The sequence below is a fragment of the Schistocerca serialis genome, chromosome 10, assembly GCF_023864345.2.
Source record: "Schistocerca serialis cubense isolate TAMUIC-IGC-003099 chromosome 10, iqSchSeri2.2, whole genome shotgun sequence".
Lineage (NCBI taxonomy): Eukaryota > Metazoa > Arthropoda > Insecta > Orthoptera > Acrididae > Schistocerca > Schistocerca serialis.
Genome location: NC_064647.1, coordinates 247,359,007 through 247,374,129, shown reverse-complemented (window position 1 = coordinate 247,374,129; position 15,123 = coordinate 247,359,007). Strand labels below are relative to the sequence as shown.

Genomic DNA, 15,123 nt, shown 5'->3' with positions numbered 1-15,123 from the left:
AAGTGGGGGTTAGCAGTACAAGTGAGCGAAGAATTCTGAAAGCTGCAATGTGGAAAGGTTACATTCCACGATTACTGCAAGCGATTAGTGATGACTATCCTGATCGCTGAATCCAATTTTGCGAATGGTATCAGCGAATGGTAACTCATGATGAACAATTTGTGACGAAGGTAGTGTGGAGTGACGAGGCGCAATTTAAACTTAATGGAACCGCGAATCGACATAACAGTGTGTAATGCGCACCGGAAAATCCGCATGTTTATGTCGATAGAGTGGTCAATCTACCAGGGGTTCATGTGTGGCGTGGAATATCATCTAGGCGCTTAGTAGGACTCTTTTTCTTTGATGCTATTGACATTGGAGAACTGTACCTGGAAATGTTACGCAGATTTATTTTGCCAGATGTACATGTGCTTTATGGAGCTGATGAAGTGGTCTTCTACCAACAGGACGGGTCGCCACCACACTACCGCCTAGCTGTACGAGCTTTTCTGGGTGACAGTTTTCTGGGGCAGCGGACTGGACGAAGAGGGTCCATTGAGTTCTCTCCACGGTCGCCAGATCTGACACCTATGGACCTTTACTTGTGGGGAACTGTGAAATATAACGTCTATCCTCGTAAGCTACGTACGCAGAAGGAACTTCGCCATGAGATTAGAGCAACATGTGCAACAACCGCTCACTTGACAAAGGTCTGTACCTAAAGATTGGAAAGTAGCACAGGTCACACTAATATTCAAGAAAGGAAATAGGAGTAACCCATTGAATTACAGATCCACCACTGATCTCAATTTGCAGTAGGGTTTTGGAGCATGCACTGTACTCGAAAATTATGAATCACCTTGAAGAAAATGACTTATTGATAAATAACCGCCGGCCGCTGGTGGCCGAGCGGTTCTGGCGCTACAGTCTGGAACCGCGCGACCGCTACGGTCGCAGGTTCGAATCCTGCCTCGGGCATGGATGTGTGTGTTGTCCTTAGGTTAGTTAGGTTTAAGTAGTTCTACGTTCTAGGGGACTTATGACCTCATCAGTTGAGTCCCATAGTGCTCAGAGCCATTTGAACCATTTTTTTGGTAAATAACCAACACGGATTCAGAAAATATCGTTGTTGTGCAACACAGCTAGCCCTTTATTCCCATGAAGTAATGAGTGCTGTCGACAAGGGATCTCAGATTGATTCCATATTCCTAGATTTCCAGAAGGCTTCACATACAGTTCCTCACAAGCGATTATTAATCAAATGGCTTGCATATGGAGTATCGTCTCAGTTGTGTGGCTGGATTCGTGATTTCCTCTCAGAGAGGTCACAGTTCGTAGTGATAGCTCATCGAGTAGAACAGAAGTGATATCTGGCGTTCCGCAAGGTAGTGTCATAGGCTCTCTGCTGTTATTGATTTGCATAAATGATCTAGGTGACAATCTGAGCAGCCCCCTTAGATTGTTTGCAGATGACGGTGTAATTTACCGTCTAGTAAAATCATCAGACGATGAATTCCAATTACAAAATGATCTAGAGAGAATTTATGTATGGTGCGAAAAGTGGCAATTGGCACTAAACAAAGAAACGTGCGAGGTCATCCACATGGGTACTAAAAGAAATCCGATAAATTTTGGGTATACGATAAATCGCACAAATCTAAGGGCTGTCAATTCGACTAAATACCTAGGAGTTACAATTATGAGCAACTTAAATTGGAAAGACCACATAGATAATATTTGGGGAAGGCGAAGCAAAGACTGCGCTTTGTTGGCAGCACAGTTGGAAGATGCGACAAACCCACTAGAGAGACAGCCTACATTACACCTGTCCGTCCTCTGCTGGAATATTGCTGCGCGGTGAGGGATCCTTACCAGGTAGGATTGACGGAGAACATCGAAAGAGTGCAAAGAAGGGCAGCTCGTTTCGTTTCGTGTTATCGGGCAATAGGGGCGAGAGTGTCACTGATACGATACGCGAGTGGGGGTGACAGTCACTGAAACAAAGGCGGTTTTCTTTGCGGCGAGATCTATTTACGAAATTTCAATCACCAACTTTCTGTTCCGAATGCGAAAATGTTTTGTTGACACCCACCTACGTAGGGAGAAATAATCATCATAATGAAATAAGAGAAATCAGAGCTCGAACGGAAAGATTTAGGTGTTCCTTTTCCCCACGCGCCATTCGAGAGTGGAATGGTACAGAAGTAGTATGAAAATGGTTCGATGAATCCTCTGCCAGGCACTTAAGTGTGAATTGCAGAGTGACCATGTAGATGTAGATGAGATCTCGTCTGTAACATTGACTGACGTAGTTGCGGCGACCGCTCGTCGTTCTGTTATGTGTATTGCCGACTACGGTGAACATTTTGAACATTTAAAGTAACCACGTACTAAACTGAAGGTTGTACAACATGTGTGATCAATTATTAAATGTAAAATAAACACATAAGTGACAGTTTTCGTTCTTAAAGTGTGTATACTTTTTTCTGGCGGTCTCTGTATAACGTTGAGATCACATGCAGCAGCATATAAGGAAATAAAAATAAAACACAATAATATTAACAGTAGCATCGGTGCAGTCAGTGAAAATACAGGGATAGGTCCAGCGGAAGGGATGGTGTGACGTGGAAAGGATGTGGGGAGGTAAAGGAAAGGGGGAGGGAGAAAAGGAAAGCTGTAAGGGAAAGAAAGTGTATAAGGTAGGTGGGATGAAAGGGTTCAGAAAGAAAGGGAATGCCGTGGAGGTGCGGTATATCTTTATTTCAATTAAACTGTAAAACTGTTTTGGTTTGTGGACAGCTTTTGTTTGCATACATGTTTTTTGAACATGTGCTTGCTACAGTTATGCTGACAAGTAGCACAGCTGTGTATGCTTGGATGTAGCAGTATTACGTGTTGTGTCTACGAATCCCGCATACTCGGTTCGCTAGACAATCAATCAAACAACTCGTATTAATGAGTTTCATTACAACAAGAGAATTACAATACTTCACTTTGATAGATGTGACATACAAAATAATCAGCCTTCTTGAGAATAGACAACGTATGTGCTACTTAGAGAGTACTAACGAAGTGGCTAACCTTGAAGCTGCTATCGAAGTGGGCCGCGACCAGCCGAACGCGGCGCTTACGTCCTCTTCGCATAGGGGCCACTGCTGTTGCGTTGTCGTCAAGGAGGGAAGTTCGGTCAGCGTGCGATTGGCTGACGTCTTCCCACAGCCTTCTCTTCTCTGTCGTTCCCGACTGGCGTGCCGGCGCTGACTTCACACAGTAACATCACTTTGTACAACGATGTACTGATATGTTTCATGCCTTACGGCTTGTCGGTACTACCGTCTTTGGATTTATGATATAATAATCTTATTTGATGGGACAGCAGAAGAAATTGATAATCTTGCAAAAGAAATGAATAAAATGCATCAGAACATCATCTTCACTGTAGAACACCAAACAGAAGTAGGTTTAAATTTTATGAATCTCTGCATAAGTAGCTCCAACAACAAACACAAATTTCAAGTATACAGGAAACCAACATACACAGATAACACAATTAATAAAACATCCTGCTACCCAGATAAACATAAGATGGCTTCATACAGAGCAATGCTAAACAGAATGTACAAAATACCACTAGAACCAGCTGACGAAATAGAAGAACTAAACACCATCAAAGCAATTGCTTACAATAACGGTTAAAATCCAAAATTAATAGATGAACTAAACTCTAAGATAAATCCCCACATAACCAAATACAATAACAAAACAACATTAAAGAATACCACAACAAAGCCAAAAGAAAAATATGTAAGCTTGCCATTTGTAGTAAAACTGTCATATAAAATAGCAAACCTGTTCCGAGGAACAGATATCAGAATCAGCTACTATACAAATAACAAAATAAAGGGCAAAACTATCCATAACATTAAAAATAATAGCAAACCGTACAATCAATCAGGAATATACAAACTTAACTGCAACTCATGTCCAAAAACATACATAGGCCAAACAGGGAGAAACTTCAACATACAGTTTCGAGAACACATGGATGCTCTTCGTTTAAAAACCATAAATAAATCCACATTTGCCCAACATGTAGCAGAAGAAGAACATCAAGTAACAGACATATCCCATAACCTACAAGTTCTCCACCTAGCCAACAAAGGAAATAGAATGAACCTCCTAGTAGAAATCGAAATTTATTCACATAAACATGCATCCCTTCTGACATACTTAACGACCAAACGGTGTTACCAAACCGAATATTTCTGGAAAACTTCCACACACTACTTATCAAACCACTTACTAAGCACAATCATGAAATAACATAATCTAATATAAACCCAACAAATGCATGTAATAATATACAACATAAAAATCTTAATTCTATCTTTATTATATTGTAAATGTATGAATTACTGCTTTGTATAAATGTGTTATGTTAGTTTATTATCTTCAATATTGCCTAATTAACAAAAAAAAACGAAATTATATACATCGTACTTAGAATACTTCTATCACCCAAGTCAATGTTTAGTAAGCAGTAGCTTATTTAGAACCTCAAAACTTTCGTAAAATATAACTCTGTCCATAGATAAACCGCTTGTATGTGAACAAAAACTGTCAGTCGACAACATGGCGGATACCGCAGTACGCCTGTGTAAAATACGTGACAAAAAGTGTTGCAAAAAAGAAGAAAAGCCAAGAAAAAACAAGGCGAGGAGAATGTAAGTAAAATGAACAACTGATAGTGCGTAAATTTAAACTCGCGAAATTGAAGTAAATGATTGGAATCGTTGCTTTTGCACAGGCCAGCTGCAGCATCCAAACTGCTGTCGAGATTGTACCACTGTAGAAACTGAAGATACATGTAATTTGCCAGCTGAAGATGGGTGCAACCCCGAAATGCATATTGGCATAAATAAAACGCATTACAAAAAGTGGCTGGTCGCTGTATTTTTATAGTGAAATATTATATTTCAGGTCTCAGTATTACATTGTACTTGATTTGTGTAGATTAACACACGTCCGAAACGTGAGTCTGTGCCTTATGTTGAGTACCCATTTTTGTATATTGACTGTGGGTTACTATGGAAAAAAACTTTCCCAAAACAAAGGAATCGTGGCGCGGTGAGGTGCCATCTCAGCTAGGTTTGCTGGCAGCTCCTAGCTCGCTCTGTATCATTCGTTAACGAACATCTGTAATGTCCATTTAAGACCGCACACGTTCGAGTATCTGTCGCCATCATTAAATCATACTTCGGACGTACATTTAATTTCGCAAGCCTTGGTATGTACCGCATGCGATATGCAATCCATTTATGCTTTGGGCTCGTAGTTATTGTAAACATGTGTTTTGATATACTTTCCCCTTTTCGTATTAGCTACTTTCGAAAACGGGTATTAATTCGAAACCGGTTACCCACTGAATGAACACGTATTTTATTCTCAACTCTGGCTGTCTTTTTGCACAACAAATAACTTATACTGAATGCTGCTTTATATTTGAAAGTGACACAAATACATGGCACTATCTTTCAACATAGTCATCAAGTCTGTTTAAACAACGGCCGGACGTTCCGCCAGCCGTTAAATCCCTCGACGACAGCAGCCGCCTCACAGGCCACGCAGCCATTCGAGAACGGCTGCATCAACTCCCCCATCGTCGGAAAATCTCTTTCCCGTCAGATGTTGCCGAAAACAGCCAGGACCTTCCCCTTTGTGCTCCTCGTCAGTGACTTTTCTCCCCGATCAGCTTCTACATTTACGTGATTACTCTGCTATTCACAATTAAGTGCCTGGCAGAGGGTTCAATGAACCACCTTCAAGCTGTCTCTACCGCTCCACTCTCAAACGGATCGGCAGCTCGGGGTAGCCGGGCGGTCTGTGGCGCCTTGCCACGGATCGCGTGGATCACCCTGTCGGAAGTTCGAGTCCACCCTGGGGCATGGGTGTGTGTGAGGGTGTGTTTCTGTGTGTGTGTGTGTGTGTGTGTGTGTGTGTGTGTGTGTGTGTGTGTGTGTGTGTGTTGTCCTTAGCGTAAGTTAGTTTAAGTTACATTAGTTAGTGTGTAAGCTAGGGACCGTTGGCCTCAGCAGTTTGGTCCCATAGAACCTTGTAAACGTCCCCTTAGAAAAATTTATGAATAACTGTGCTGGTAAAACTCTTACGTTATTTGATTTTCAAATAGCTGAACAAAATTGAACGTACTCAGACATTTCTCTCTTTACTTATTCTAATCATCACTAAGCTGACACACAATATTTTTAGTGCAACGCAATCTAACTTTCAATAATCCCTACAAAAGAATGGCCGTGACTAACAATAACCGATACCTTTCATGAATCACTTACCTCACAAAAATCTTCGTTACTCGAACTACTGCAATACAGCGAGCGCCAATACTGCCAGCTAATTAAAAGATTCTACCTACTGAAGGCAGTAACTACTGACAGACATACTTAGCAAATGAAAGATTTTGATAGAGAACAAACAATGTATTTACCTTAATAGTGTTCAAAAGTCATTGAAATTTGTAAGACTGGATGTCATGAACTAATATATATATATATATATATATATATATATATATATATATATATATATATATATATATATATATATATATTGCCATACATATATATATATATATATATATTAGTTCATGACATCCAGTCTTACAAATTTCCTTTTTCTGACGGACACACGTCCAAAACAACCGCTCTCAAAACTCCGCCACCTCTCCCCCCACATCCATCACTGCTGGCGGCTCACCTCCAACTCCGCAACGATACGCTCTGCTCACATCCAACTGCCCAACACTACAATAGAGAATATTCCAACAATACTAACCAACCACAGATTGCACACAGCACTCTCAGTTGTTTTCATACAGAGCGCTACGTGGCGTTACCAACATAAAAATCTAAACAGCCTACTTACAACCTTACCACAAATTTCAAATTTCGAACGGCGCGCGGAAAAAACGAGCACTTAAATTTTTCCTTGCAAGCCCTCCTTTCTCTTATTTTATCGTGATGATCATTTCTTCCTATGTAGGTGGGTGGCAACAGAATGTTTTCGCAATCGGGGGAGAAAACTGGCGATAGAAATTTCATGAGAAGATCCCGTCGAAACAAAAACACCTTTGTTTTAATGATTGCCACTCCAATTCACGTATCATGTCTGTGACACTATCTCACCTATTTCGCGATAGTACAAAACGAGCAGCCCTTCTTTGAACTTTTTCGATGTCATCCGTCAGTCCAGCCTAATGTGGATCCCACACCGCACAGCAGTACTCCAGAATAGGGCGGACAAGCGTGGTGTAAGCAGTCTCTTTAGTAGATCTGTTGCATTCTAAGTGTTCTACCAATGAATCGCAGTCTTTGGTTTGCTCTACCCACAACGTTATCTATGTGATCGTTCCAATTTAGGTTGCTTGTAATTGTAATCCCTAAGTATTTAGTTGAATTTACAGCCTTCAGATTTGTGTCACTTATCACGTAATCGAAATTCAGCGGATTTCTTTTAGTACACATGTGAATAACTTCCTAGTTTTCTTTATTCACGTTCAATTGCCAATTCGTTTTGGTCATCTGATGACTTTACAGGACGATAAATGACAGCATCATCTGCAGACAATCTACGACGGCTACTCAGATTGTCTCCTATGGCATGAATATAGATCAGGACTCACAGAGAGCCTATAACACATCCTGTTTTACTCGATGACTTTCCGTCTATTACTACCAACTGTGACCCTTCTGACAGGAAATCACGAATCCAATCGCACAGCTGAGGCGATATTCCATAGGCACACAGTTTGGTCAGAAGACGCTTGTGAGGAACGGTGTCGAAAGCCTTCTATAAATCTAAAACTGTGGAATCTATTTGACATCCCCTGTCGATAGCGCTCATTCCTTCATGAGCTTCATCCACGTCTTTGAGTCTTCGGCCAAACTGTTGGCACCACTTCTTTAAGGCCTCACGCAGCATTGAATCTGGTTCATGTATCGCTAGATGTTCATGCAGATCATAGTCTCTCGCGTATTTCAACTCTGGAATACGATTCCAGCTGCTTCGCTGTTTCATGCCACACGCTGACGCACCTGTTACCCATACCGCAGCGTAACGGCGTCCGCAGCAAATCCAGACCATGCAGTACCTTGTCGTTGCGTAACGAGGTCTTAGTGTAGGACGACACGTATAACGTACTTTCTGATGTACCTACCTACGTACTTACTTCACATCCCCCCCCCCTCCTCCCCATCAGATGTATTCTCAAATCCTTTCATACAATACTCCCTACTGCTCCATTTAATGCAGCGAAGTCGTTCTGAGCTTTCGTGTATGCTGCATTGACCAGCTTATGTGTAAGTAGCATGTGACTTACCGATACGTGCAACTAATGTGCTAACATTTTGTGTTGTGTCTTCTTTACCATAGAACATATGGAATAAAAGTTTTTCTTTTCCTTTTCGTTGCAGGTGAGTTCGGAGAGAAAGCTCTCTTCTGACCTCGAAGTTCGTTGGACAGAATGGGTAACGTAACATAACTGATTCACTATTTGTTACATTTACAAATACGGCTGCATGCCTGTGATAATTAATCACGTACTCCACCTCTTTCTCGAAATTCATTTAATTTCGTTGCATGAGGATTTTTGTTTTTAGATACTAGTATGCTCATCACCGATTTCTTTTATATGTCCTCTGCTGCGTCATATACAACAAATTTGTCGTTATTCAAAAATAGTCTACATAATTGCTCCACGTGTCTGAAAACTTTCTGTACGTTATTAGGCAGGTCGGGTATTTACTCTGCTATCGTCTGTCAAAAAGGTTACATCGAGTATGTATTTTGTATAGAAATTAACCACAAAATTTGTATTTAGTTTAGCTCTAGCAATGGAGTAAAGTGGTACTTGTTGTTCCTGATGTGTCTGCTATGAATAAAACTATGAAATCGTGGAAAAAGTGAAGCAAATAGGTTGTGAACGGATGCCGAATCACAGAGGGCTCGCCGAACACTACTCAGTTCAATTGTTTGGGTGAAAAGATTGCCTCGATTCGTGGCGAAACGATTATTGTTGGATTTTCCACAGTGGTAATGGACCAGTTCACACTGAGTTGTTTGTTTGGTGAAAATTTGGCAGTAAAGAACTCTGAAATGATGCCTCTGCCTCCATATTCGCCAGGCATGGCCCTATGTGACTTTTTTCTGCCCAAAAAGTACAGAAAATCTTAAACGGCGTCGCTTTACAAGCAAATATCAGGTTAAAAATGCATCACTGAGAAAGCTAAAGGCTGTCCCAGTGATAGTTCTAGAAGTGCTTCGCAGATTGGAAACCGCTTTAGCATGAGTATACTACGCAATGGGAACTACACTATGTGATCAAAAGTATCCGGACACCTGCCTGAAAATGACTTATAAGTTCGTGGGCCCCTCCATCGGTAATGCTGGAATTCAGAATGGTATTGGTCCACCCTTAGCCTTGATAACAGCTTCCACTCTCGCAAGCATACGTTCTATCAGGTGCTGAAAGGTTTCTTGGGGAATGGAATTGTTCACGGGGTGCTGCACTGAGGAGAGGTATCGATGTCGGTCGGTGTAGCCTGGCACGAAGTCGGTGTTCCAAACCATCACAAAGGTGATCTGTAGGCTTCAGGTCAGGACTCTGTGCAGGGCAATCCATTACAGGGATTTTATTGTCGTGTAACCACTCCGCCACAGGCCGTGCACTATGAACAGTTGCTCAATCGTGTTGAAAGATGCAGTCGCCATCCCCGAATTGCTCTTCAACGGTGGGAAGCAAGAAGGTGCTTAAAACATCAATGTAGGCCTGTGCTGTGATAGTGGAACAACAAGAGGTGCCAGCCCCCTCCATGAAAAACACGACCACATCATAACAGCACCGCCTCCAAATTTTGCTGTTGGCACTACACACGCAGGCAGCTGACGTTCACCGGGCATTCGCCATACCCACACCCTGCCATCGGATCGTCACATTGTGTACCGTGATTCGTCACTCGACTCAACGTTTTTCCACTGTTCAGTCGTCCAATTTTTTCGCTCCATTGCCAAGCGAGACGTTGTTTGGCATTTACCGGCGTGATGTGTGGTTTATGAGCAGCCGCTCAACCACGAAATCCAAATTTTCTCACCTCCTGCCTAACTGTCGTAGTATTTGCAGTGGATCCTGGTGCAGTTTGGAATTCCTGTGTGATAGTCTGGATAGATGTCTGCGTATTAGACGTTACGACCCTCTTCGACTGTCGGCGGTCTCTGTCACTCAATAGATGAGGTCAGCCTGTACGCTTTTGTGCTGTATGTGTTCCTTCACGTTTCCACGCCGCTGTCGCACGGGAAACAGTGGACCTAGGGATGTTTAGGACTGTGGAAATCTCACGTACAGAGGTATGACACGAGTGACACCCAATCACTGACGAAGTTCCAAGTCCGTGAGTTCCGCGAAGCGCCCCATTCTGCTCTCTCACGATGTCTAATGACCACTGAGGTCGCTGATATGGCGTACCAGGCGGTAGGTGGCAGCAGAATGCACCTAATAGGAAGAACGTATGTTCTTGATGGTGTCCGCATACTTTTGATCCCAGAGTGTATTTTGAAGGGGATTACATTGAGGTAGTCAAATACATTTCCTTGCAAAAAATTAAAATTCGTATTATGTTTTGAGAACACTTCGTACTCGCGGCGAAATTTTCATTAACATTACTGGCGTTCATTCTCTGTCACCTCACATCATCAGACGCCAGTTACGTGAATTTTAATGAAACCTACGTTATTCTTACACTCCCTGAACCTACAAAAACCATGATAGAATCTTGTTTTAGCTACAGCGCGAACTATTAAGTCTTCGTACAGCAAGGTCAAATCAGTATATTGCGTTGAAGTACTAACGACAACAACTGTGTCGGCAACACATGTGCACCACCGAGCCTTACACGGGCATCTATGCATACTTCAATTTTTTGTTTACTTTCTAATTTTGTTCAGTGTGCTTGAAACATATTAAATATCCATCAGTGTTCTTTTATTGTTAAAAGCATATAGATCAAGAGAAAGCAGAGAAGATTCGGTTTGTGATGTAGTTTGACACTGAAAAAATTCCACAAATTCTACACCAATGTAACATTTTATGCGCAAAACAGCTAGGTCTTTAAGATGTAAAGTTTTTGACACTTCACTTGCAAAGCTAGCAGCAGCTGTCCGTGAACTATTGGGATTTGCCCTCAAATCACTATTTAACTTGTTGTTAATAATATTAACTGTTACCTGCTCAGAAAGAGCCTACGGTCAGTGGCCGCGCGCGCGCCTTTCCAACCCCCTCTGGTTGACTCAGCAGACCACACTTTTTAACAGGCGTCGATGATTGATCAGTTCCCGTGCCTCCGTAGAGAATTGACTCCGAACACAGCGTTCAGGGGAGGTTTGTGAATTTTCGTTATTGACTCTCTGAGCCGTACAGTCGGTGAGTACACGTGTTCCGATTGAACGTGGAAAGAGAGATTCAGTCAGGTTCAGATTTTATAAGTTGGGGGGGGGGGGGGGCGTTCAAACCTGCTGGTATCAGTGGTATCAGCATCATAAAGAATAGGAAGTCACTCGGTTTATTTCGGTTTGCTCCTGCGTGTGAAGTTTACAGTCATCTCGTGCGAAACTTAAAATCGTGAAGTCAAATTGCGTTGACTTCTAAGTCATATGATTTCGCTATAAAATTGGTGATTAATTTTGAACTTGTTATCTCCCCGAGATCCTCAGATGCAGCTAGCTGGCCGAAGTGCTAATTCCGTTTTTTCTAAATTCAGTGTTGAAAGAGTCTCATTATTTTTCTTACCATGGTGACGGATGCCACGTCACTATCGGCCATTCCAAGTTTGACCGTAACCTCCTTGGCCGGAAAGAACTCAAGAACAACTCACAGAAGATCCCATCTGGAGATGTTTTACATTTAAAGATTTTATTGTGTGTTCAGTAAATGTATAAACAGCTAACCTGGTAGAATGACCATTTTGAAGTCCAAACTGCGACAGGCTAATCATCCCTTTACTACCCAGGTAGGTTAAAAACCTGGTACACAATTGCCTGCTCAAAAATACTAGGAAGCGGTGTGACACTGGCAAGTAGTTATTGATATCTATCAAGTCACCCTTTTTATACAGAAGGCTAATAATGGCACATTTCAATATTTCTGCGAAAAAACACCCCGAATTAATGGTGCATTGTGTAGGTGACCAAGAACGTTACAACTATAGGGCCACAAGTTTTTGGGTCTTGTTCAAGATATTATCCATGCCCTATGAACATGTACTATTTAGAGTCATGATGATGATCTTCTGTAATTTAGATGGTGATGCAAGATTAATTTTTACTTCACTAAATGACATCTGTATTGCTTCTTCAGTGTACTGTTTTTCTTTCTCTTCTGAACTATTTGAATCCATTATCTTGCATAAAAAGTAGCTATTAAAAATATCTGCTAGTCATGAACTGCCCTTTACAACTCTCCCATTCTCTTTGAAACAAATTCTGTCAGGTTCTATGCCATCTTTACCAGCCTCGTTTTGCCAAAACTCATACAGCAGTCATTGTATCAATGAATAACCCGCAGCTCCCTGTAATTTATTTTAGTTTTCCTTTCCGTTCATCTCGATTCCTTATGCCAGTCCATGTCCGTAGAGCCATTCTAAAGTAGGTCACAATCCCAAACGTTTGAAGAGGTTTCTCTCACTGAATTCCCACATTAAATTAACGGAATTATCCCCTCCTTTGTGTGTGCGTAATGGAGGGAAGTTATATAAGACTGTATGTTCTGCATATGTCCAGAGTGATATCAATCTTTGTAATACAGGAACCAGATTTCTGATCGTCGTTTAAAATTATTCCACCTCCCTTTTCCCTCAGAGAGTACTGGCGTGATGTCAGCACGCTATCAAAGAAAATGCATGTTGATTGAAAGTAAATGGGCGTTGTGTCGGTAGTGGAGGTGGCCAATAAACTCAAACTTGTTCAGAAAGATAGCGCATTAATAATTGATTTACAGTAGGTGCTTGTAATTACACAGATATACATAACTTAGAAGTACTGTAGGTTCTTTTCCGGTGCTGAGTTTAGCGTCGCCACTGAACCACCGTGGAATTCAATACTTCTTCACCTTCTTTTTACCCTTTTTTTTCTTCGTCGTGTTCCTTTCTCTAGCATCAGCGCTGGGTCAGCATGGATATTAATGGATTTGGAACGGTTGCATTAAGGGGTGACCAGCTTCGCTCAATGTCACCACCCTTGTACGGAATGTGTGTTCCCCAGTTGTGTGCGTGTAGTGTTATTCGCGTGAAAGTGAGAGAAAATTTTCTAAATGTTTGCGAATCGTGCAACAGAGATGCCTCATCGATACCAGTCCGGTATTTAACTATGGCGGTGTGAGAAACCACCTAAAGATCATGTCGAGAATGGTCACCACACCGAACCCCGTAGTTAATCTGCCGTCCCAGGGCCGGCGTACTACACCTTACCCCTCCCTTCCCGCCTACCGGCTCGAAAATGGCTCTGAGCACTATGGGACTTAACTTCTAAGGTCATCAGTCCCCTAGAACTTAGAAATACTTAAGCCTAACTAATCTAAGGACATCACACACATCCATGCTCGAGGCAGGATTCGAACCTGCGGCCGCAGCGGTCGCGCGGTTCCAGACTGTAGCGCCTAGAACGGCTCGGCCACTCTGGTCGGCACTCCCCCTACCGGAAGTGGCGCTTTAAGACGCGCGGCTATCACGGTGGGTGGAGTCCGACATTTTTCCCAGTGACGAAATCGTACAACCGAGTGCAAATTGAGACCTGAACATTTTGATCTGTAGGCTTTCTCCCCTCCCCTTTCCTCACCACTCCCTACACTACAAGGCCAACAAAATCCTCAGAAGGTTGCTACGAATCGAATACAGGACTGACTCGTTCAAGAAATTGAGGCCCTCCAGTCATTCATTCGCCTCCCGTAACAATGAATTTACGTGACTGAACGATTTCATTTTGCCTTCTTTAGACCGATTAAAATTGCTTGATAGATGACACTCCACACTTTGTAGCTGCTTTCCTCCAATCAGAGTGGTCAACGAACACGCCCGAACCGTTCGCCGTTGAGAAACTGCCAAAAAAATTGGTCAGTTCACTTCTGATTCCTTCCCACTGCCTAACTCTACTATAATGATTTTTCTCTCTGCTATGTGCACTACCTTGAATTTACAATGAAATGAACAGCCTCAGCTGCTTACAGGCGTTGACATACGTCAACGGGGACAGATGAAAATGTGTTCCCCGACCGGGAGTCGAACCCGGGTTCTCCTGCTTACATGGCAGACGCTCTATCCATCTGAGCCACCGAGGACACAGAGGATAGCGCGACTGCAGGGATTTATCTCTGGCACGCCTCCCGCGAAACCCACATTCTCAACGTATTGTCCCGCACTACATTCGTAGTGCCCCCGCCCATTATACTCATTACTCGCGGCGCGTTGCCGATTCCCGTAAGAGTTCGGTCACTGTTTGTGCATTCGCACAGAAGAAGAAGATGGTCAAGTGGCCGGTGAGCCTTAACTATATATACACTAACTTGAAGTGAACCAAATTTAAATGGAGCCGCGCCAACGGCCTTTCCGCAGTAGTAACACCGGTTCCCGTCAGATCACCGAAGTTAAGCGCTGTCGTGCTGGGCTGGCACTTGGATGGGTGACCGTCCGGTCTGCCGAGCGCTGTTGGCAAGCGGGGTGCACTCAGCCCATGTGCCGGCCGCAGTGGCCGAGCGGTTAAAGGCGCTACAGTCCGGAACCGCACGACCGCTACGGTCGCAGGTTCGAATCCTGCCTCGGGCATGGATGTGTGTGATGTCCTTAGGTTAGTTAGGTTTAAGTAGATCTAAGTTCTAGGGGACTTATGACCACAGCAGTTGAGTCCCATAGTGCTCAGGGCCATTTGAACCATTTGAACCACTCAGCCCATGTGAGGCAAGCTGAGGTGTTACTTGGCTGAGAAGTAGTGACTCCGGTCACGAAAATTGACACACGGCAGGGACAGCGGAGTACTGACCACATGCCCCTCCGTATCTGCATCCAGTGACGCCCCTGGACTGAGAGG

The 15,123-nt window shown here is 42.9% G+C and overlaps 1 non-coding gene and 1 pseudogene across 1 annotated transcript; one reads left to right on the top strand and one right to left on the bottom strand.

Annotated features, from left to right (window-relative positions):
* Positions 1 to 14,303: 14,303 nt before the first annotated feature.
* On the bottom strand, positions 14,304 to 14,377 carry Trnat-ugu (transfer RNA threonine (anticodon UGU)). The gene has a single exon. It is a non-coding gene; the product is annotated as a tRNA-Thr (tRNA).
* A 255-nt stretch (positions 14,378 to 14,632) lies between these two features.
* On the top strand, positions 14,633 to 14,750 carry LOC126425609 (5S ribosomal RNA; annotated as a pseudogene).
* Positions 14,751 to 15,123: the final 373 nt, after the last annotated feature.